Below are 18,924 nucleotides of genomic sequence, written 5' to 3' on the forward strand. Positions count from 1 at the left end.
AGGAAAGTTAGGGCTCCACAGCGTTAATGACTAAGCAAACAGAACGGAGGGCAAAATTACGTCAGAAATCTCTGTGTAAGTCAACAAAACGTAGGCCCTTTGTTTAGAAAAACTTAATTCACATACACAATTTCAGAAATATCACAGAAAGTGAGGTTTATTCTTTCCATCCCCAGGACAACTGGGATACCCAGGAAACCAGTGGGACACACCTGGTCTCCATGGTAACCTACCTGTTTCCAGTGATAGGAGAGCTTACTTCCTGCCTCCATGTGGAATCTTACAAAAACCTAAGGACCCAGCTTTCAAAAATAACAATTTCTGAACACGGGTGCCATACTAATTTTTTTTTTTAAATACGGTTTCCTCATGGTGAAGATCCCAAAATATTTACCTGATGTGTATGTAATTTTGCTGACAATTATATTTTCTTTCTAACATCATAAATATGGACATCAGACTATAAACATACGATTTTTAAAGAATTTAATCCAAGAAACTATAAGCAGGCACTGAGCCAGTAGCAAAGGCAACCTCTGGCTTCTCACATTTTATAGCAATATTATTTGCCTGGAGAGACAGCCCAGCCCCCAGGCATCCTTCATTTGCTCTGAAATTAATCTTTCATATTAGCCAATTTCTCTGATGGCTGGCTTCGCCTTCATAACTTTCCATTGCTGACTCAATATCCTGGGCTCAGACAGATTAACCCTCTGCAAAATGACAGGGATGACAGCCTAAGAAGCCTCTGGAGGGATGCCACCAAAAACCAGGCATGGCCCTGACCAGGGCTGAGATGGCCCTGCTCACCAGCCAGTAAGCAGGGACAGTCAACCCAGCGTGAGCCCACGATCAACCCAAAGTCAACCCAAGTCGGCCCAACATCAACCCACGGTCCCAAGGCAGGAACAGCACAGGCGGTGGGGAAGGATCACCCCCAGGAATCCTCCAATTCACAGGAGCTGAAGACCAGCAGTTTCACTCGGGGGAGTCAGGACGGAAGGTTAGGGACCGTGAAACCAAAAAGTTATTTTCAAAAAGGGAGCTGAAAAACATCAGGCTGATAGACAAACAGGAAGGAGATCATTCCTGGAAGAGGGCCACTGTGCGAACATTTGGTGATGAGAACGGAGAAGGGAAAGTCGGGACAGGTGGTGTGAGGACATCAAACCATCTCATCAAAAAACCCAACATCAACATGGCAGGAGCCTCGAAGTCTCCTTCCAGGTCAAGAAGCAAAGTGCACACCCAAATTCAAGCAAGCAAAAAAGGAGAAACACGTTCTAGATCACAAACAAATTCTGATCCTTGCCATGTGGAAATGGTGAATTTCTTGGAAGAGTCAGAATATTTTTCTTTATATCCAAGTTAATAGAATTACTCAGTATTGACTTTAGATGAGACTAACAAATTCTGATAATGTAGTATGATGAACTTGCATTAATTCAAATCATCCCAAGTATGGAATTTGTGGGTTCCAGCCAGTCTGACTATAAAGATAATTTGGTAAGCAAATTAAGAGAATAAACAAGGTTATCAGAGGAATGCATTCTTGGGGTTCCTTTTTAAAACACTTTTTTTCCCCTAATTGCAAAACTAATACATGCTCATTGATGAAAATTTAGAATGTAGAGAAAATATTTTAAAAGCATAAAAGAAATAACACTCAGATCCCATGAGATTCGACTGCTGTTAACAGTCTGGTATATTTCCGCCCCATCTATTTTCTCTGACTTTTTTTCCTCCCAAAAGTAAATGAAATGAAACTGTCTATATGGCTCTACATCTTACTTCCCAGGTCCATATTTAGGAGATGTTTAAACTGCTTATTTTTAACCCCTTTAGCAAATACCTACTAGCTTACTACCACAAATGCTAACTTCAAAGAACGCTTAGTAATTCATTAGAAAGACCAGCTTGAGGTAAAAGCTGGTCAGGAGTTTGCATCGATATGTATACTTTTGTCTGAAAAGAATACAGTTATTTATCTTCTACAGTACTCCCTGATTCTGACTTTTCTCTAATTCACAATTAGTCAAAACAAGAAGTTGAGTCCACAGTTTCTTAGATCGTGAGAGGTATAACCTCCTGGAAAGAACAGAAGTGCACCATCACACAGAAGAGAGTACCGTCCACATCCTAAGCTCTGGTGCTTCTTGCCCGAGTTTTCTCTTAAAGGAATCGTTAACGATTTCTAAGTAAAGCCCTGAATCTAAAGCCTAAGATATCAGCTCAACTGCCAACCTTCTTCCGTGCTCCCACAGCGAATATCCCACTGAAATCACTCTCCTTCTCAGTCTCAGCTTCCTTAAGACACAGCACCATTCCCAGCACAGGAAGTTAGAGGAAGGCACTGAATGGACAGATGGGTGGGTGAAATACACAGAGTTCATCTCCCTACCTTCAGGACCCCCTGGCCCGACCCCTTCCTTCCAGTCTGTGCTCTACAAGTCTGTTCCTCAGTATTACCGGTTTCTTCTGAACTGTGATGCCAGCTCTTCAGACGGCATTTGCTAAGGTGTCTGTGTTTCCTGAGGGGCTCATTTTTTGCTGCAGTCAGTTTCACCGTGAGAAGTCTCTCTGCGCTTTATGTTGGATACGCCCTACAACTCAAGTTTACGCTTTTGAGCATTTTTCCTGAGTGGCGGAGTTGAGAGAGAAGAGGTTATCCAGTCCCGTGCTGCACCTGACAAAGGAGGAAACTGAGAGCTGGAGAGGGAAAGCTAGGCATTAATGACTTCTGCAAGCCATAAAGCCAAGATGGCTTCCTGACCACTGTCCCGCAACTGTTTTTTGCCAGGGAGGGGCAGGTAATTAGGTTTATTTACTTATTTTATATATATATATATATATATATATATTTTTTTTTTTTTTTAATGGAGGTACTAGAGATTGAACCCAGGACCTTGTGCATGCTAGGCATGCACTCTAACACTGACCTACATCCTGCCCTCTGTCCTGCAACTGCGATGAGTGTGTAAAACACTTGCCATCAGCAACAGCACAGAAAACAGTACTAGAGCCCTGAACTGCCCAATCACACGCTCAGGCTTGCCAAGCAAGCCCCTTAGCTGAGGTGTCACGTTTTAAATAATTCAACTCACCCACCATCCTATAGTTGAAAGAAGAGGATGGTGGTTGGGCCATACATCTGGACATCTACTGTGTCCCAGGCATGCAAAGATGCCCACTGCCCTGGGAGAAGTGGACAGGCTTGGTCCCCAACCTGCCAGGTCAGGCCCTGGAGAGCCGCAGCAGCAAAGGGCCTGGAGAACCCAGCTGAGAGCCCAATTTGTCCTCCCTGGAGGGGCGAAGGGGAGCTTAGCAGAACACGTGACACTGGCTCTCTCTTGGGCCTGAACAGACAGGTGGTGAATGGGCCAGGGTTCCCCAGATAGACAGGCAGCTGCAATACAAGAGATGCATACAGCTTCCATCTTATGTAGTCCTCCCTTCTCCGAGGGGGATACATCCCAAGACCCCCAGTGGATGCCTGAAACTGCAGGCAGTACTGAACCTTATTTTGCTGTTTTTTTCCTATACACACACCCATGATAAAGCCTAATTTACAAATTAGGCACAGGAAGAGATTAACAACAATCACTCCTAATGAAATAGAACAGTTATAATGAAATGCTGTAGTAAGCGTGAGTATGCTCTCTCTATCTCAAAATATTGTACTGTACTCACCCTTCTCCCTTGCAATGATGTGAGATGATACAACTCCCACGTGAGGAGACAGAGTGTGGTGAGTGACGCAGGCACTGTGACGTAGTATTAGGCTGCTGCTGACCTTCCAGTGACACATCAGAAGGAGGGGCGTCTGCCTCAGCTCATCCTGGATCACTCACTGCACCATCGAGATGCTGGTGGTTGGATGTCACGAGCAGATGATGTCAATGGGTAAAGGGATCCCGGGGGAACGGAGTGGGACAGCACAAGATTTCATCATGCTTCTCAGGATGGCACCGGATTTAAAACTTACACATGTTTATTTCTAGAATTTTCCATTTAATATTTTTGGACCATGGCTGACCGCAGGTAACTGAAACCATAAAAAGTGGAACCATGGATAAAGGGAGACGACTATAAATATATAGATAGATAAATGTATTACAGGGATTAGCTCACGCAATTTTGGAGACCAAGAAGTCCCACAATCTGCCATGTACAAACTAGAGAACCAAGAAGACCAGTGGTGTAAGTCCCAGTCCACGTCCAAAGGCTTAAGAACCAGGAGCACTGATGTCCAAGGACAGGAGAAGATGGATGTCCCAGCTCAAGAGCTTCTTCCTTCACCTTTTTGCTCTATTTGGGCCCTCACTGGACTGGGTGACACCCACCCACGTTGGTGAGGGTGATCTTCTTTACTCGGTCTACTGAGGCCAATAAAATGCGCATTTCTACCAGAGACACCCTCATAGACACACCCATACATGATGTTTTAACAGCTACCTCGGCATAAAATTGTCAGGCTGACCCATGAAATTAACCATCACAGGTGGGATGTTTCCAAGAATCTTTCAGATTAGTTATTGTCATGAGGCTACCTTCAGAGTAACATTCCATCACCCACCCGCATTTGGGTTCTCTATGCCTACCACCATCCTGTTGTAACTCCTCCTCAGTGCCCCCAACAGTCGAGGGCATCCCCCGAAAAGAACAGCTAATTCAACAGAAACGGGTTATGTGATGCAGTGGCCCAAAGCTTGGGAAGCAGTGCTGAGACTGAATGACAATGATGATGATCATGATGACGGCTATAGTGACGGCAGTGATGCTGATGATGCTGACAATAATGGTAACAGTGATGGGTGTTGGTGAGGATAACGATGGTGGTGGTGATGACGATAGTGATGATGATGATAATGGTGAGAATGAGGATGAAGATGAGGATGATGTGGTTGTACTGGGAAGCCAGCAACTAGTCCCGGACAACACATAGAGGGAAGGAGTCAGAGAAACAGGGAAATCTTTACACAGCTTGAGGGCCCCTGGCCCAGAGAACCTGGAATTCTTTACCTGTGCTATACGTCCCCTCTCCCACCCCACTCCCACCAACAATGGCAAAAATAATACGCCAGCGCATAAGCATTGACTTTATAGCTAGCTCTGAGAACAATCAGCCAGGCCATATTGTTTTTCAGTCAGCTAAGAGCATATCACCAAGAACACAGGCTAATAAAAGCAGCAATTCTTTATACCGTCTTTAGAAAGAAAGAAGAAAAAGCAATCCCCAGAGAATAAGAAATGCCAAAGTTCCGGCATAAAGGAAAGCCGTACCTTAGCATCTGTCTGAAGCCTGTTTCTACCTTTATTTACCAGGAAGAAGCAAGACACCCAAACAAATCAGAGCAGCCACTGAGTGTGCCCCATCTCCCACCCCTGGAAGTGAGCCCGACTGCCCAGGCTGAGTCACCAGGCATGGTATTGGCACCACATGACTGAAGGATTTTTAATAAAGCCTCACTCCTGCCACCGCCGCCCCACGATCCAGCGAGAGCTGAGTGAGGGGGAGACAGCCCAGTCCCTCGGCTTTTCTGGACACCCACATGGAAATACGGAAAATTGCATGACATTGGTAATGACTGTCTTTAAACCCAAGTGATTGATTTTGAGAGATTCTCTTGTCCCTCTAAAAGTGGATTACAGCACAGCAAAGAGAAAGGACGGGAGTGACAGGGAAGGGTGGGGAGCTCTCGTCAATTCTGTTTTCTGGAAACGTCTGTTAACTGCACAGGAAGGAAGCAGAGACCTGAGCATTCTACTGCTGGAGGGAAAACGGCGCTGTGATGAACACATACGGCTGCTCAGAACCATCATTCTGCCAACGTTCCCACGAGTCCCCCTCAGCCCACGGGCACGCACGCATCCAAATTCAATAAATGCTTTCCAAGCGCCCGAGGTGGGAGGGGACTGAGAGGTCTGGGCCCCCCTGTGTCCGAGGAATAACCTGCAGATCTCTTTGTGCAGACCTCCCCCAAGTTCAGGGTCACTGTGGCTGCGTCAGGGAGCCTGAGAGATGCTCTGCGGAAGAGGAAGCTGGGGCATCCGACATGGCAGCTCCCCAAACTCCAAGTCATGACCCTCACCGGGTCCCTTCCAGGACCCTTGGCACACACACGTTCACAGGCTCTCATGTTACGTGCCGTGCTAGTACAGTCTGGGTTGAAATATGCGCAACAACGTAAATCTGAAAAGAAATGCTCAGTGGTGGAAGAAACACTGCAGCCGCCTCCATTTCCGCCCACATGTGACCAGCCAGACTTAACCGGGTCCTCCACATCCAGGTTTCATGAGACTGAGGGGGCCTGGAACCCCTTTGTGCGCATGCGCAAACTCAGGCTCAGCAAGCATCACTCAGCCAATAAACAACAGAGCAGAGACCTCCCGGAACCCCAGGCTGCCTGGCCCCAGCCTTGGTCTTTCCTCTGGGAAATTCTGCAAAACAGGTTCTAACAACCATGAACCTTCAGAAAGATACAAGATGCTCTCACTGTCCACCGAGAAAGTTCTCTGCATCCATGGGAGAGAGCCTATTCATGATCTAGTGGTCTGCACACCCGGCCCAGAGCAACCAGTACACACTAGGTATACAATTTCCAAGTCTCAGGTGGCATGCTTGTAAAATGAGTTCTCCTCCTCTGTTCTTTCCTCAAAGAACAAAAATGACGCAAGAGGCTTCGGAAACACACGAGGCCTAGAAGTGCGCTCACCCCCTCCCTCCCTCAGGGCCTTCATCTATTTGCCTCTCTGCAGGTCACACGCTTAAACTGTTGCTCCTACCTGGTCAGCTGTGAGCCAGGTACAGGGGCAAATGAAGCTGTGTCGTGAACCACTCATGCCCCAAAAAGGGGGGCCTGCTTGGGGGCCAACGGCAGGAAAAGTCACAGAGGGGCACATCCTTACAGTCAAATAGTGGTGGAAGAGAAAGCCACGTGGTTTACTTCTTGGTGCCTCTACTTTCTGTCCATGGCTTTCGGCTACTTATTTGGCTCTGGGCATCTGCGACATTTTCATTTAAAAAGATGGCTTTGATCCCATGTGCCTGAAGTGTTCCCGCTGAAATAAGATTCGGAGCGAGGCCTCACAACACAATTACATAACCTGTACTTGAAATTCCAGCATTTGACTGGATACTCAGGAGCTCACCGGAGAAACACAAGGGAGGCAACTTTAGTTAGTGCAGCCAGTGTGCTCCGGGTGTATCCCAGGTGCTGCGAGAGGCCAGTAAGGCCTATGGGCTGTGTCAGAGCTCGCCGCACACACGCACACACGCACACACGCGCTAGCACTGGCTACTTCCTCAGCCCAAGGGGCAACAGGGAGTGACAGTTACGGGAGCTTCCCAGCAAGGGGATAAACCGCTCTAAAGCGGGACTGCGGTGACGGCTGCGCAACTCTGTAAGCTTACTGAAAAGTATCGAACAGTACACTTTAAATGGGTACACTTTATGATATGTAAATTATACCCCAATAAAGCTGTTAATTAAAAAAAGTTTTTTTACAGATTGAGTAGTTTAGTGAATTAAGTCTGGGTGGGAGAGCAGACAGACGCTGTGTCCACCCGCCTGGTCTCACCCTCCAGCCGCTCCACGCCCCCGCCTCCCTCCAGAGGCCCGCACCCCCTCCCAGGCCGGCTTAGAAGCTTAGACATGCTTCTCCTGGAGGCCAGCTCTAGCCCAGGGGGCTCTAGCCCAGGGTGAGAGCTGCCCTCCTGGGCAAGTGTCAACTTGTTTAATGGTTCCCCACCACCAGCCCAAGACCAAGCTCGAGGGGGCGGGGATGAAGCCTGTGTCCAGCATTAAGGGCCCAGCTTGGAGCAAGGCCACAGCAGGTGTTCCAGAAGAACTTACTGAGGAAGAGAATGAACCAGCGGGTGGCGGGGGTGGAAAAGGAGATGATGAAAGCTGTTTTAAACACTGACCTGACAACAGGATGACAGCAGAGAAGGAACTGGAAGCCAAGCTCTAGGCTAAGGGATGGGGCTTTGCTGGGCGTCAGGAAGAGGTGGCGTGGAGATAAGGAGGAATACCAGGGCCACAGAGGACTGATGGAGAAAGAAGGGGGAAGGGCCAGAAACCCTGTGAGGCGGAGGGGGCTCTCTGGGCTCTGCTTTGATGTGTAGTGATGTGGAGCCCACACAACGAACTGCACTGGGTCTGAGCTGTGGGAGAGCCACTGCCGTCACACAGACATGAGAGCAGGTGCCTGACCAAGGGTAGGTCTCCCTTGCTGAAGGGGACACAGAGCAAGGGAAGACTTCGGCTAGGGCAACAGGGTATTCTGGCAATCGGTGAGGACTTCTGAGAGGGGAATTACACACCTTCAAAAGCTTTTTTCCTGTCTTCAGGATCATGGCTGCTTTATCCAAGGAATAAGAATTGAACAATCCTGAATGTTTCTTAGCCAAGGGTCAGAGATCCATCACTAGGTCCTCCAAGAAGACTTCTCATCTAATGAAGCAGGTGGGGCTGATGCCAGAACCCCCACCCCAGTCTCCTGGCTTCCTGCCAATCTGGGCTGTATATCAAATTCTAAAAAGAAACAAAACACCCGGAAAACACAGCCGCTGGATTAGCAAACGCAGGGGATGCACTGGGCTTATTAAAAAAAAAAAAAAGAAACGGTAAAAGAAAGCATCTTTGCTGCCCTGATGCAGGCAGGGGAAGGAGCCTGAGGTCTCTCAGATAGTGTCTTTAGTTAATCACACCTCATAAACACAAAGATATGCAGACCTGCCTCTAACATTCAGTTTTACTTGAAACGACATGACCAAGATAGGGCTCTCTTAAAGGATTTACTGTGCTTTTCAGGAGATTTTTTTTTAATTCTCTAGACGTGCACCTTGCTCAGTGCCTAAGAAGTGTTCCACCTGACAAACTGTATTGATTACCTGAAGTTACATTAAACCCACACCACTATATTCCAGCGGATTTTTTTTTTTTGGTAGAAAGTGATTTGAAACGTCCTTTTCTGTGGGGCAAGTGGCACCAAGAGCCCCTAAGCCCACTCTGCTATCTCCATATACAATTACTCTCCGTCATCCCTTAATTAGAAATTCAACTCAAAGGGAAGAGGACAAGAGTGAGAAGCAGGGATGCACAGCCTTGCGTGTGTGCATGAACGCGTGGAAGAAACCCAGTGAGAATGTGGGAGAACGGTAAATATCAGAGCAGAGCATAATTAGAGTCTACAAGTGCCCTCTACCCCAAGCACAATGACATCAGGGCTGACAAACTAGCAAAATACACATAATCCCCCATCAAGCCTGGGCTGGCAACTCATACGTTGGAAGCATTATCTCAAGCAAACAAGCATGGTTTAGGGCTTGCTGGAGTGTTAAGTTCTCACACAAACCCGATCCCCAACCTAGAGAAAATTTCAGCTGCCAAAGAGCTTACTTTTTGATGCCAAAAAATTCTGGGGCTCCTTATTACTATCCTGGATGATCAGACCTTGGCACATCACCACTTACAAGTGGCAACGCATGGTCTTAGAATTAAGTTTGGGGGGAAGTCCTGCTGAGTTACAGGAGACAGACTACCTCGATGCACAAACACCCACCTTGGTATTTTATGTGAATGGTGACCCTTGGAACTGTGCATGCGGATCCCTGATGGAAGGAGGTGTGAGCCCCAGATGATGGCACTACCTCTTCCCCAGATGACACTCCACAGCAGCTCTAGGTAGAAATGGGGCTTGGTGAGTACGAGGCCCAGACTGGGGAGTGTGTGCCAAGGAGAGCCCACTCCTCGCTCATCTGTCGCTTGTATCCCTAATTCTGCACAGCCCTGTGGCCAGAAAGGGACATGAGGATAAATTCTAGAGGAATTTGTCCAAGCTTTTTATTTCTCTTAGGGTCTCTCTTTCTCGAAGGGCTCGCTGGAAATGAATGGGTTAGTGGCTACAGTTGGGGCAAATCTCTGTTCTCCTGGGGTTTTGACTTATTCTTATTCTTGGCATCTGATTCCCAAAGCCAAGTTTCCCAAGTTACTGTCGAACGTTGACGTCTATTTTCCATGTTACAAAATCGGAACCCAAAGGGAGCAGGCAACGCTGGAATGTGGCATCACGTCCCATGGCAAGCGGGAGGCAGAGCCCCTGGCCCTTCCCTCTGGCATATTATCCAATAAAACCTCAAGAGTTTGGTAATTACAGGCGCTTTCAAAAGTGAAACATAAATCGATCTAGGGCCGAAACATTGGTTTCCTTGAGACAAAGGGCTGGTTTTAACTAGGGGGATAAAACAGCTTTTGGTCTGTCTTCTCAGCAGAGAAAGCCAGACTGATTTTTTTTAATATCATTATTGAATCTGATTACGGGGAAGAGAATAGGATTCAGATCAAAAGCCCTTTATTCCTCTGGGATATAAAATCATTTTATGAAACAGGAAAAGCAGGTTGCATTCTAAATGTGCCCCTAACACCAAATCAGGATGACAAATTAGCTTATTCGGTTCCCCTGCCATCACTGTTGAGATCTCAGGGCTTTGGTCCTGGCTGAAGACAAACCAAAGGATCCAAACCGGAGGTTTCTCTGCTCCTGTGTCATCAAAGCCTGCACAGGATTCCAGCTTCCTTGAGAATACCCACCTGGAATACCTCATACTTGGAAAGGCACCCCAGACCCAAACGCAGCCCCTCAATGTTCCTAACATCCCTGTCCATTCCATGCCAGAGCTTCATTTTGAGAACCTCATGTACCATGAGGTCAGCTGCTCCCTTGGTGAAGGTCCCCCTCACCCCCCCAACCCCGCCCCGGCCCCTACACCGCCCCGGCCCCCACACCCCAGCCCCGGAAATGGGAAGAGTCCCGAGAGGAAGAAATCAGAGAGGGAGGGAAGGAATCACTAGCTGTGGCAGACGGCAACAGGGCAGCCCTGGCCAGCTGGCCCTGCTGGGGCCAAGCGCTATGGTGCAGCTGGCAGGGCTCTGCCTGAGAGTGAATCGTGGTTAGAGCTGTGTGCACATTCACTGCAGTTCAATGAGTAGTAGGTTTGAAACTAAATATTTTAAAAATTAAGGCGTGGGACTAGTCTCCTGATGTAAGGCTGATCAAGGGGGTGGAGGATGACTGTGGGGAGGCGGGGGTAGGAGGGGAGGGTGTTAAATCTCAAGGCCCAAGGCAGGACGTGCTATCCTAGCAAACATGCTCCTAGAGGGTAATCGGTGGTGGCCGTGAGAAAAGGGGGCAGCCTTCAGCGTGACCAGGTCCGGCGGGGTGCCCTGGGAGCCCGAGGTTTGTCTCTGTGGGGAGTGTCACTTTCACACCGTGGCTCTCAGCAGAGCTGCACACCCCGGGGACTAGGCACTTGTTGAACAAAAGGGCTCCCGCCTCCCGCAGCCTCTGCCTTCGGCCAGGAGAGGGACCCCGGCTCGGGCGCGGGAGCCTTCAGGGCTGGAGCAGGGCCGGCGGCCAGCGCTGCGCGCTCCTACACATTCGTGGCGGCGGCGCCCGGGAGGTGCCGCGGAGGAGACGCACTCGGCAGCCTAAACTTTCTTGAATCTCGGTGCTTCGCGGTTAAGTTAGGGCGGTGAGAGAAACACAAAACACGCGCGAAGGGCGAGGGTGTGGTGTGGCGCAAGAGTTCCGCTCACGATAAAGGAAAAAAACATTTTAAAAAACAAAGACGCTAATCCAATTAACATAACACCTACTATGTGCCAGGCACTGGGCCCAGAGCTATCTTTAGTGGTTCTCATTTTTAACTGTCACGACAGACCCCAAGGGAGGAACTGTCCCCATCTGATAGAGAGGAAAACCGCGGCCCGGGAAGGTGGCGTGTCGGGTCCAGGTCGCAGTGCGGTCACGGTGATGCCAAGGCTCCTAACTCCGCAGCAGGGCTCTGTCCGTCGCCCCTCGGCCTGGGGAAGAGGGAGCAGATGGCTGCCGCGCGGGCCCCCTCCCCTGGCCAGAGCGCACAGGAGACTCACTTGGGCCGCACTGACCTGTCTCCCGGAGGGGCTATCCCGAGCTGCCCCTGAAACCCGAGCTAGCCCCCTCGGATCCTAGCTGTCCTCCCAGGCTCTGGAGCTCCGCACTGCGCCGGCCGGCTGGGACCTGGGGCTCCGCGCTCAGGGCTGGACCGCCCACGCCCACCCTGCCACCCGCACCCCACGCAGAGCCGTTCACACACGACACCCTCCCCTTACCAGTCCCCACCAGCAACTGCGCCCCGACACACAATTCCACAAACGCAACCCAAAATGTGTACATTCAACTGCACACACGGATCCCCACGAGGACACGCCATTCCAGAGACATACCACGTACTCGGTCACTCACAACTCCATCGCGCAGGGAAACACAGTATCCCCCTCAACATACACGCACATACACACGCAGAGAGCCCGATCGCAGCGCACGCCGGTGCACAAGCCCAGTAGCCCGCCCCTTCCCTACCTGCTCCGGAGCAGGACGTGATCCGCCGGCTCCCCGAGCCCAAGTTCCGCGCCGCCGGCGCTGGGGCGAGCGCGGGCCGCTGCCAGGGACTAGCGCGTCGAGTCCGGGAAGGGTGGCTAGGAGCGCTGGCCTCCGTGCGCCCGCAGCCGCCGCGCCGGCCCTGTGCTCATCGCCTCCCAGAAAGACAAAAGGAAGCCGTCAGTGAGGGAGGGAGCGAGGTGGAGGCGCCCGCCTGTCCGCTGGTCCGCCAGTCCGCCGCCTGCAGTCGCCGCGGCCCGCCTGCCAGCCGGGGGAAGGAAGGGACGCGAAGGCGGGGCCCGGAGGCGGGGGCTGGAGGCGGGGTGCACCGCCGGGGCGGGCGCTTACATTTCCTGTGGACCCGCCCCCGCGTCGACCACGCCCCCAAATTTAGCTCCGCCTGCAGACCCCCCGCTCCGGCCACGCCCCCATCCCTAACCACGCCCCTTTCTGGCTCTCACTGCGCCCGGCATCGGCAGTTTCCACCCTGGCTCCTTGCTCCTCTCTCGCGCCTCTCCGCCCAGCGGAGGCCTAGACCCGGTCCCGGTCCCTGCCCCGAGGGGATTTCGGGGCAGGGGCGGTGCCAAGCACCGGTTCCGCCTCTTCTAACCTTTGGCCTCTGGTCTGAGGGTGTGGGAGAGGCCTGGAGGCGGTGCCCGGGAAGGGCCGGCCCCGCACCCTCTTCCCCGCCTCCCGAGTCCTCCGCAGGAAGTGCGGCCCGGGTGGCCCAGAAGAGGAAGAGGCCGGAGTCGCCCCAGGCCGCCTGCTAAGCCCCTCTGATGTCTGCACGGCCCGTCCCATGAGCAGATCTCACCAGCCTTCCTGCACCTCGTTCCGGAGAGGAGCCCGGGCCGAAAGGAGGGCGGCCTGGGTTCCACCTCTGGTGGCTCTTGCTAACTCTAGGCCATTTTGACAAATCCCTCAGCCTCCCTTGGCCTTCAGTTTCCCCACCTGTATAATGGATGGGAGGAGGAACGGGCTTCTTTGGGCCCTTCCCTCCATAACGTGCCGTGGGAGTTTAGTCTCTGCTGAGGAAGGGACTTTGTTGACATCTCAGTCCCTGGGAACCGTGTCCTGGGTCTCAGCGGGAGGCGGGCCAGTGTATCCTGCCGACTTCTTTCAATCCCCCTGTGATGGCACTTGCATGGGCAGCTAGCAGACAAGAATCGGTCTGTGCTTCCCAGGGCCCCTGCCAGCAGCCCCAGAAAATCTGGGTCCTAGAAGAGCAAATATGTACACACCCCCACCACTACCATCACCACCCACCCCAAACATCCCCGAAGAAAGGTAACCACAGAAACAGCCATAAATGTGGAGCTGGGCGTTAGTGTTAGGCTGCGACAAACTGTCTTTCTAGCGTCTCCAGGGGAAAACTCAAATCCTCCGTCAAATCCTCCTCCACAAAAGCAGTGAGTGAACTCCCACTACACAGGATGCTGCAGAGAGAATGGAGGAGGGCGGCTTTGGGGGGAATTGGCTGGGGGCTGGCAGGCAAGGTGGTCTGAGCCCAGACCCCTCCCTCAGGCAAGTGACAAAACTAAACCGAGAAGGAGTTAGTCTCCTCGGCAGCCCTGCATCAAGTGTTAAATGTTCCAATGACTGTGAGCAAGACAGGACTGTGTTGGTGTGATGTCATATGGACCAGCTCTGGTACCCAGGGGTTCCATCTTTCCTTCGCAGCAGAGACAGTAGCCAAGGTCATCGCACAGGCATCTGGTAGCATTTCCACGTAGAGGGTTGTGGTACAGGTGAGGTGCCCTCAGTCAGAAGCCCAGCCCAGGCCTATCAGCCTGGGTTAGTCAGGGCAGATTATGGTCTGCTGTGGTCACACTTAACGATCCCACTCCGCACTCAGGTGCAGTTCAATGCAGGTCGGAGGGTATAGGGAGGACTCCGTACAGGCATTCAGGAACCCCAGCCTCTTCCATCTAGAGATTCCACCACCCTCCTTTCAGGGCCTCTGAAGCTTCCACTGCCCACCCCACCCCCACTACCAGCCAGAAAGGAGAGAGGAAGGGAGCGCCAGCTGGGAGTCTCAGGGATCCTAGGAGCCAGGGCAGCGTGAGGCACACATCACATCCGCCACATTCACTGACCAGCATTAGCCCCAGGGTCCCACCTGAATGCAAGGGGTCTGGGAATTCGTCTTCCTGTGTGCTCAGGAGAAAACAGTCACTTTGGTAAGCTCATGGCAAAGTCTCTGCTACAAAATCAGAATATTTCTCCGAAGCTCCGTCACAGGGCCACAGACGCCCACAAAAGCACAAGAGTCGCTGTCATCAAGGGCTGAGCTATGACCAGCCGTGCTCACATGGAAAACCGGCTCAGAAGAGGCTCACAGAGCAGGTGACAATCTTGCTAAGCCTGGAAAGATAAGGAGGAGGGGACAGCATGGTAGACACTGGGGAGAGGCAGAGTGGAGGACTGGAAAGCCTGGGAAAGCACAAAAGCCAAGGGGGCGGGTCCCCGGGCCCCACCTCTCCTGTGGACCTCCTGCCTTTGCCTGGGCTCTTCTCTCACCCAGCATCGCTTCCCCTGTCTGCCCACCAATCTGGAACCTTCCTGTCCCTCCAGGCTCAGTTTAGCTCCCGCTGGCCCTCCATCCCTCAGCTCAGGTAGACTTCTTCCCTCTCTGAACTTCTAAGGAAGACGTGTTCTCCCTGAGGTGAGATACAACCTGGAACCTTCCTTTCTGTGTCTGCTGCTCCCTCAGTACCCCTTATGCAGCTTAGTGGGAGGAGAGCACATACGAGTCACTCAACAAATACTTGCGGATTTAATAAACTCAAACATGTAACATAAGAAAGCAAATCTAGGGTAAGGTGTGACATTAGTGTCCTGGGGCTGCCATAACAAAATGCCACAAACTGGGGTGCTTAAAAGATAGACATTTATTGTCTCAGAGTTCTGGACGCTGAGTGTCCAAGATCAAGGTGTCAGCAGAGCTGGTTCTTTCTGAGGGCTAAGGGGGAGAATCTGATTCAGGCTGCTCCCACAACTTCTGCAGCCTTGGGGGTTTCTTGGCTTTTAGGTGGCTGTCTTCTCCCTGTATCTTCACCTCATCTTCCCTCTGTGTGTATCTGTCTCTGTGTCCAAATTTTCCCTTTTTATAAGGATACCAGTCACATTGGATTAGAGTTCACCCTAATGACCTCACTTTATCAGCCACTAAGACCTTATTTCTAAATAACATCATCTTCACAGGTGTCGGGGGCTAGGACTTCAAAGTTTTTATGGGGGAACAATTCAACACCTCACAGGTGCCATACAGTTTGTCTTCCATATGATGGCTGTAAACACTTAAAGGCAGGAATGACTGATTATTCTTGATAATATCTGACTTAGTTTTACGGATGTTTTTGAAACACTTTTACATATGTTATCGCTAACATTATTGAGCTTATTTCCACATTTTACAGATGAGGACACCTCTGCTTAAAGAAATGCAATGTCCAAGTTTGCACAATAGAATCAGTGACAGCCAGGTTTAAAGCCAGACTTAATGTCACTATGCTGGGTCCACACAGGCACTGGAAAAAATACTGCTTAAAAAGACAAACAAACAAACAAACAATGATTTGTAGTATTGTGATGAACTTGAGTGGGTACCCTACTAGGGAGGTCCTTCAAAGAAATGAGGTTCTGCCTCACAAACTTCTGCTCTTGAATGTTTGAGGAAGTGGAGGCCAGTTGTCTCCACGTCCTCTTTGGTTCTTTCACTGTTTTATTTGCAATTACAGTGTGGCTGCCAGGAATAGAATGGGCGATGCTCCCTTAGACCAGAGATGGATCCTCAGGCTGCCCGCCCTCCTCCTGACCCCAGAAGCTCAAGGCCGAGGAAACAAGCGGAAAACTCGCTGACAGCACCAGCAATAAGAATCACTGGCTCCTGCCCCTGGTCAGTAGATGATCAGGGGTGGGGACAGTGAATTACTAGGCCATCTTGCTTATCCCTGAGGTCCAAAGTGTTCGTGACGGCCCCTGAAGCAGAGGCTGTCACCCAGAGAATGTGACTCAGGGCACATTCTGATGGATTCCCCTTTCCCCTGCATCCTTACAAGCTCCAGGGGATCAAGACAAACTAGAGTGTCCCTCCTCCTAGAGAAACCGCCCTGCTATGGACTGAATTGTTCCCTGAGCAGTGCATTGCCCTCTGGCCCCTGCTCCCTGACCCCTCTCCAAGCCTGGCTTCCAGGGAGCAGGGTGAGGGTGTGGCAGGGAGCCTGGCTGCCGGTGAGGGCTCAGGAGCCCGGTACCTCGCCCATCATCACCAAAGCTTCCCGCTCTGAGGTGCAGAGGAAATTGGGCAGGATTCCAGGTCAGGCAGACCTGGAGGCAACTTCCAGCTCCTGCAGTCACTCGCATCAGGACCGTGGAGAGGTCCCTGAAACTCACTGAACCTCTTAACCTGCTTCATGGGGTGGTGGAGATGCTTAAATGAGCAACACTGGGTGTTCTCAAAAAAAAAACTAAGTTTTCCCTCCTTCACTCCTCCCTCTTCCTTCTCTCTCCTTTAGCAAGCCTAGAACATTCTCTTCAGCAACACTACCAGACCCCTAATCCAGGGTTCTAATTCCCTAATCTGTAAAGTGTGGATATTAATATCTCCCTTGGACTAAAAGAGGCCATGTATGTACAGGGCCCATAGTATGGGAGAGACTCAGTAAAAGGTCAGTATGTCACCTTCATCGGCCTCCTCCACATCATGGGAGGCTGGCTGACTCAGTACCAACACAGAAAGAAACCCACCCCGGTGAGTCTGCCAGGAGACCTGGGTTCCAGTCCTGGCTCTGACATATTTTAGCTGTGCCACCTGATCAAGACGCCTGCCCTCTCTGAGCTCCTTTCCTCACAGGTGCTCTGCCCTCAAGTGGTTGCAGGGAGAGGGGGTCAAATGCCCCAGAAAATAGGAAATGGCTTTGTTCCCTGTTGCCATGCAGGCTGGGGACTTTGGAGTGTTGATCTTGAAGCCGTTGCTCCACAAAGAGAGGTGGGAGATTTGCACCAGGGCCCCCAGGGCAGACGCTCGTCATTGGTTTGCAGAGCGGAATGGAAGAGGGCTGTATCCATGCACTAGATGGCCCACGGATAACGGGGTTACCCCGTGCTGGAGGGGGCACCAGGGCAGCAGCCACTGGTAAGGCCGAAGCCCCAGCCCAGGGCTCTGCCCACCCGGCCTAACACCTTTTCCATGTCAGTGAAGGATGCGGGAGCAGCCCAGAGTCTGTTTGGCTGCATAGCACTCCCTAGAAAGCACAAAACCCAAAGCCAAACAAACAACGGCTTGGACCTCTGTTTCAAACCATTTTGAACCAGAAAAGGCTGCTTGTTTTTCCAGCTCTGCTCCCAATGGATTCTTTACTGGGAAATAGAGTTCCTGGTGCCTGAGAAATTGGTACATGCCCTGAACAGGACGATCTGAGAGTGTCTGCCTGAAACAGTTCGACAACTAACCTAGGGTGGAATGACACCCCCACAGCCCTGCGTGTCTCTCATTTCTTCTTCCCCCCAACACTGTCCAAATTCCAACAAAAAGAAAGCACAACCCACATATGTAGGCACATTTTTAAAAGTAAAGAGGCACAGATGAAATTAATCTTAATGATACATTTTCTTTAATGCAATCTATAGAAAATATTACTTCAACCTGTAATCAATCTAAAAATTATGAATGACATATTTTGCGTTCTTTTTTTTACACTAAGTCTTTGAAATTCAGTGTGTGTTCTATACTTAACAGTACATCTCAGTTTGGACTGGCTGCAATTCAAGTGCAGTGTGTGGCTGGTGGTTATCATGTGGATGGTGCAGATATAGACCAGTGGATGCCAAACGTTAATGCATATCAGAATCCCGAAAAGAGTTTGTAGAAACATAGACTGCCAGGTCCCACCCCACAGAGATTCTGATTCACAAAGGGGTGTTACCTGAGAATTTGCATTTCCTTCTCTTGTTTTGAGTTTTTTGTCTGTTTAATGGAGGTATTGGGGATTGAACTCAGGCCCATGAGCATGCTAAGCATGTGCTCTACCTCTGAGCTACTCCTTTCCCCCAGAATTTGCATCTCTAACTAGAGACCACACTTTGAAAACCACTGGCCTAGACACTCCTCTGAGGCAACCAGGAAATGTGCTTTCTAATTTACATCTGGGAACTATGTCATTACCTCTAAGCTGCAGTAATCAAGACAGTGTGGTACTGGCGTAAGGATAGATACATAGACTAATGGAATAAAATCAGAAGTCCAGAAATAAACCCTCACATTTATGGTTTTGGACAAGGGTGCTGTGAAAATTCAATGGGAGAAAGATGTGTCTTTTTGACAAGTGGTGCTGGAACAACTGGACAGTCACTTATAAAAGAATGAAGTTGGGCCCCTACCTCACACCATTTACAAAAAGTTAACTCAAAATGGATCAAAGGCCTAAATGTAAGAGCTAAAACTATAAAACTCTCAGAAGGAATCATAAGCATAAATCTTTTTGACTATGGATCAGGCAA

General features: G+C 50.5%; 1 protein-coding gene across 2 annotated transcripts in view; it reads right to left on the minus strand.

Annotated features, from left to right (window-relative positions):
* HPCAL1 (hippocalcin like 1) overlaps positions 1–12,698 on the minus strand; it is a 96,391-nt gene extending 83,693 nt beyond the window's left edge. The window contains exon 1 of one of the 2 annotated variants that reach the window (XM_064494734.1): positions 12,406–12,698. The gene's annotated coding sequence lies outside the window, so the exon portion shown is untranslated. The remainder of the gene's footprint in view (positions 1–12,405) is intronic. The other variant, XM_010982694.3, reaches the window with a different exon arrangement.
* Between the last annotated feature and the right edge of the window lie 6,226 nt (positions 12,699–18,924).

The sequence above is a fragment of the Camelus dromedarius genome, chromosome 15 (genome assembly GCF_036321535.1).
Source record: "Camelus dromedarius isolate mCamDro1 chromosome 15, mCamDro1.pat, whole genome shotgun sequence".
Classification (NCBI taxonomy): domain Eukaryota; kingdom Metazoa; phylum Chordata; class Mammalia; order Artiodactyla; family Camelidae; genus Camelus; species Camelus dromedarius.